A 6,320-nucleotide genomic window follows, 5' to 3' on the forward strand; every position below is an offset into this window, starting at 1 on the left:
ACCAATCCTCGGGGGACCATCGCTCCTCTTGCACTCCACAACCAGTTGAGCTGCCAATGGAACGTGCTGGGCCCTCTACAAGGAGCGTCCCAGCCGTATCCTTTGGCGCTCCTCCCAACGACCAGATGTCGATCGCTGCATTGGAAGGTGAGCCAGAGCTTTCTGGAGTGGAAGGTTCGGCTGCGCTGCTGTCCTCCGGGACTGTAGCAATGCCTGAATCGGATCCGGAAATAACAGCTATGCTTTCCAGGGCCGCCGTGGGGGTAGGGCTCGAGTGGAGACTTCCACCGTGTCCCGGGCCCTCAAGGTTGCACGATTGGTTCTTGGGGTGGTCCACGATTGGTTCTCGGTGCCCCGCCTCGGTGCCTTTCTTCCCGGAGGTGCATGAGGAGCTCACCAGGTCGTGGACGGCACCTTTTACTGCCGGAAACCGATCTGCTGGTTCCTCCTCCCTCACCACCCTCGACGGTGGTGCAGCTAGGGGGTTACAAGGGTCCCCCCGGTGGAGCGGTCGGTTGCGATGCAGTTGTGCCTCCCCTCCCGGGTCTGTAGGTACTGGACTGGCCAGCGATGCTTATACAGCCTGTGGAGAAGCTGCCTCTGCCTTACACGCTACGGCCTTGGCTACTAGACGCCCGGGCCGGGTCCCTGCGTTCTTCCTCGCTGCCCCACTGTGGGTACGCCTGTAGTTCTGTTGGTGCCACTTGTGCGGCGTCTGGGAGCCTGGTTAGCGCTACCCAGGCTGTCTCGATTGCTTCTTCTAACCGTCAGGCTCGGCTATGCGATTCAAGTCGCTCGGAGCCCTCCCAAGTTCAGGGGCGTCCACTTTACTTCAGTGAAGCAGCAGATGCCCCTGTCTTGCGTGCAGAGATCGCAGTCCTACTGGCGAAGGATGTGATAGAGCTGGTCCCTCCAGCCGATATGAAGACGGGGTTTTACAGCCCCTACTTCATTGTACCCAAGAAAGGCGGTGGGTTAAGACCAATCTTGGACCTGGGTGTCTTGAACCGGGTCCTTCACTGGTTACCATTCAAGATGTTGACGCAGGAACGCATCTTCGGGTGCATCCGTCCCCGAGATTGGTTTGCAGCGATCGACCTGAAGGACGAGTACTTCATGTGTCGACCCTTCCGCACCACAGACCATTGCTGCGGTTCGCGTCCGAAGGACGAGCATATCAGTACGAGGTCCTGCCCTCCAGGCTGTCCCTGTCACCCCGGGTCTTCACGTAAGTTGCGGAGGCATCCCTTGTTCCCCTGAGAGAACAGGGCATTCGCATTCTCAACTACCTCGACAACTGGCTCATATTAGCTCAGTCTCAGGATCAGTTGTGCGAACACAGGGACTTGGTGCTCTCGCACCTCAGCCAGTAGGGCCTTCAGGTCAACTGGAAAAAGAGCAAACTCTCCCCGACGCAGAGGATCTCTTTTCTCGGTATGGAGTTGGACTCAGTCGAACAGACAGCACGCCTCACACAGGAACGTGCTCAGTCGGTGTTGAACTGCTTGAATACATTCAAGAGCAGGATGGTGGTCCCACTGAAACAATTTCAGAGGCTCCTGGGAGACCGCTTCAGCACTGGCTCCATGGCCGAGTCCCGAGGTGGGCGTGGCAACGCGGCACTCTCCGGGTCCAAGTTACACCGGCCTGCTGCCAAACCTTCACCCCGTGGTCAGACCTTGCGTTTCTCCGGGCAGGAGTTCCCCTAGACCAGATCGCCAGGCATGCTGTGGTTCACACGGATGCCTCAACCACCGGCTGCGGGGCCACGTACAACGGGTTTGCAGTGTCAGGGGTTTGGATGGGGCCCCAACTGCATTGGCACATCAACTGTCTCGAGTTGCTGGCAGTGCACCTTGCCTTGATCCGTCTCAAAGGGCGCTTATGAGGCAAGCATGTACTAGTCTGCACGGACAACACTGCAACCGTTGCGTACATCAACAGACACGGTGGTCCGCGCTCCCGTCGCATGTCGCAACTCGCCCGCCACCTCCTCCTTTGGAGTCAGAAGTATCTGAGGTTGCTTCGTGCTGTTCGCATTATGAGCAGACTGAGACCCGGCTGACTCCCAGGTAACCCTGAGGCCCGGCTATGTGCCCAAGGTTCCCACTACTCCCTTCAAGGATCAGGTGGTGAGCCTGCAAGCGCTGCCCCCGGAGGAGGCAGACCCAGCCCTAGCTTTGCTCTTTCCCGTCCGAGCCTTAAGGTGCTACGTAGACCGGACACAAAGCTTCAGGACCTCAGACCAGCTCTTTGTCTGTCAAGGAGGCTGGCTGAAGGGAATGTCGTCTCTAAGCAGAGGATGGCCCACTGGATATTGGATGCCATGTCCACGGTATGGCCTCAGAGCCCGTGTTTCCCCGGCAGACTTCTGCCATTCCAAGAGGGTTACAATCACCTCCAATCTTCCATATGCACCTAAGGTATGTTCATATGTGTATTTGCTTCTGAAACCTCCTTGGAGCTTCCGCAACGTCCTTGTCCCAGGTGGAACGGGTACGTTTTCCCAGTGTTATCCAGTCTTACTGATTGGGTAGTGCCATAGCAGCAGTAGCTGGTCCTCTTGTGGTAAGCCCTGGCCTACGCCAAAAAGTAGGGGCGCAGGTGGCTTCCACTAGAAACACATTTTCAAACTGTTTAGCACCATGGTATTTATGCAGCGTGGGATAGTGTGTTGTCCTGCATGAAAATCCTTTTATTTCTGAGAGCACTATTCTTCATTTTATACCACAGCAGAAAGTGGTATAAAGTCCTTTTGACACCCTAAAATGACCTTACAGCTTACTTCCCAATATTCCAACCCAAATCATCACCCACCGCCTCCTTGCTGATGTTATAGTCTCATTGGAAGAGGATGGCCATTCATCAACTATCAGAAATCCATTTATCTGGACCATCCATTGTACTGCAGCATTCGTAAGTGAATGAAACTATTTTAAAACAAGTCTTCATGTATTTCTACAGCCACTGTGCAGGTTTCTCTTTGTGAGGTTTGGTTAGCAGTGACTGAAACGCAGCTTTACACACAACTGCCAGTCTGCATGGAGAGGATCTTGAGACTCCAGTAGCTTGAAACACCTGTTTGCTGCTCAGCAGTGGCTTTTATTTTACAGCTGCCATTACAATACAGTTCATTTGTTTGACAGAAACATTCCTTAATAAATCTTTATCTGACCAAGATCTTCTTTGCTCTAAGTCACTCACAAATCTTTTGACAGTTCAATAATCTCTTTGCTTTTCGCAAAATATTGTTTGTTTTGATGCCTTCTGCAAGACATTGCATTGTGTCATACTTTTTATCTTCAGAATATCACCATATTGCAAGAGAACTGTGACTTGCTTAATAATGTGGAACAACTTCTTTAAGTAGGGTTTCCATTTACCTAAGAAGACCTGGCAAACTATTGAACAGACCTGTCTGAGATTGATACCAGTTACCTGAAATGATGTGAAAATCAAAACAATCAAAAATCTGACTGTTTATTGTACTGAAATCCTATTGATTTGTCACTTGCATAATAATTTGTAACACAGTGTATATGCCTCAAACAAATTTTTTTTTTGTCATTGCTTTTTTGCCATCATGAGATCAGTATAGATTATTTAATCGTTTAAGGTCTTTTTTTGCCAGTTTTACTCAGCTGTCTGCACAAACATGATACTATAACTAATGATATGCACATGCACAAGCAGCTTGTTAAACCTTTTAGAAATGGACTGGATGTAGTTCAATTATTAGATTCAAAAATATTTTGGTTTAAAAAAAAAATCCCAGTTATTAAATTAAAAAATAAATAAATAAATCAAAATAAGTAATTATAGTATGTTCCTAAAATGTCTGGGATCATGAAAAAAAAAAATTTTTTTAACCCTGAACACAACAGAAGTGGATCAGGCTGTTAGAAAAGGCTCCGTGCAAGTATTTGTTATTGATACACACAAAGATGAATTTATAATATGTTTATAATTTATAATCTGTTAATTCACTGCTAAAAAAAAAAAAAGTAATAATAATAAAAAAAATTGCAATTTACATTTTTATTTTCACCAGTTACACATTAACACACAGACTAGTGTAATACATGATTACATAGTTAAGATAAAGGTGTATATATATATATATATATATATATATATATATATGCATAAATATACATTTTGACCCCAAGTATACCATATTTAACAAGCTTGATTTTTTAAATGTGTTCATGTGCACAATTTAACTTGACAGCAACTACTGTTACTTGTTTAACTAATTAAAAAGGCCTTTACTCTTATACTTTTATTGTTGCAACCTCTAGTTTAATGTAATCTGTGCATGAAAAAAAAGCTTTTCTTGAAGCAAAATAAATTTAATGAATTTCAATGAAAACAAATAGCTGTGTGTGTATAAAGTGTATAACATCATGCTTTACCTGTACGTGTGTGTGTTACAGTCTAGTAGGAGGGTCAATTGCACAGAAGTAAAATATCAGAGATCATAGCGCATCCTCACAATAAAACTCAAGATACACTCTTAAAAATAAAGGTGCTTCAAAAGGTTCTTCAAGCGATGCCATAGAAGAACCATTTTTGGTTCCACAAAGAACCATTCAGTCAAAGTTTCTTTAAAGAACCATCTCTTTCTTACCTTTTTGTAATCTGAAGAACCTTTTTTCACCACAAAGAACCATTTGTGAAACAGAAAGGTTCTTCAGATGTTAAAGGTTCTTTATGGAACCATTTAGACAAAAAGGTTCTTCTATGGCATCGTGAAGCACCTTTATTTTTAAGAGTGTACTCTTCAGAAAACCACAGGAGAAAAACCACAGAAAACATCACACTATACAAGGCAAGATTCACAGGAAAAGATAAAATCTTTATTTCATTTCAAGTCTTAAATATGTTAAAGTGTTACTTAAATATGTTTTAGTTATAATAAGTTTTACTGTAAAATAATAATAAAACTAACACCAAAAACCAGCTTCAAAGGTAGAACACACAGTTTAATAAAATGTTATTAATTCACTATAAAATGTAACAAAACATTTAGTTACTAAGTGAAAAATTTACCATTACTATATTTCAATAGAGATAAAAGAAACAGTTATTTATGAATGTATAATATATTCTTTTTGATTAACACCTACATGAATTCTTTAGAAATACTGTGATGTTCAAAACCCAGATCATTGAGAGAAACAAACAGACATCCACAAGATTTAAACAAAGCTTTGAAACAAAGTGCTGCATACAAACTTATGCATGACATAATAATAATTTATGAGGTAGATTTTTACAGATGGGTTCAAATGTCCCCACTGGTCATATACTGCTGATTGCACATTCAACACCAAAGGTACATCACCGCACTTAAAATAAATGGCCTTACTTTATTAATGTGTAAATACTTAAATCACAAGACTTTGTGGTACTTTTAGGCACCTGTGAATATCAAGGACAGGTCTTCGGTATTGGCGAGAGTTGGATTAGGCACCTTCTGCGCCATACAGGAAGTTCTTTTTTAAATCTATACCTTAGAAGTTTTTTATGGACCCGTTCCAAGCTGTTTGAATGTGCTGGAGCATATATACCCACTAACCTGCACATACTGAGTGTGTGTTTTCTCACCCGGACAGCAACTCCCTACCAGTAGATTATCCTGACTGGTGTGAGGTCATCAGAAAGCCTGACTCTTGCACCAGTGTGGCTGTGAAGAGAGCCAATCACAGACTCCCTTGTCTTTATGGGAAGTGGGGCAGGATGCCACCTGAGACATGGACGTCTGACAACGATTTAATGTTCTAAATTAAATTTCAAATATTACTCATTTAGGTTTGCAATAAATGTTCAATTAAAAAGGATCTGCCATTGTTACCATTCTGCTTCAGAGAATAATTGGTCCTCTGCGTCAACATATAACTCGGGTTTAGTGTTCAAATACACTGATACGGATAACCAATAAAGTCAGTACAGCTTTAACTGTTGAAATAAGGCTGCTATGCACATAATTTACTTAGTGATATAATTCGCAGCCGGTTTGCAGAAGGTTTGCTTATTAATGGAACATAACACTTTATAAAACTGCATATAATAACAACACATCTTTATCTTCTCAATATTGATATCGGGGATATAGTGAATATACAGTAACTAGGATGGACCTATAATTGTATTTATAAGCAATTATACACAAATATGAATGTGTGATTCCATAATTGTTGATGCTCGAATATTTGAATAACTAAACAATTGTTGTTTTCAAGTGTCACGTTTGTATTGTTTTTGTTTTGGCTGGTTTATTTTGCATTCATTTTCCATGGAAGTGCCATTTTTGAATT

The sequence above is a fragment of the Sinocyclocheilus grahami genome, unplaced genomic scaffold, assembly GCF_001515645.1.
Source record: "Sinocyclocheilus grahami isolate Dianchi unplaced genomic scaffold, SAMN03320097.WGS_v1.1 scaffold967.1, whole genome shotgun sequence".
Lineage (NCBI taxonomy): Eukaryota > Metazoa > Chordata > Actinopteri > Cypriniformes > Cyprinidae > Sinocyclocheilus > Sinocyclocheilus grahami.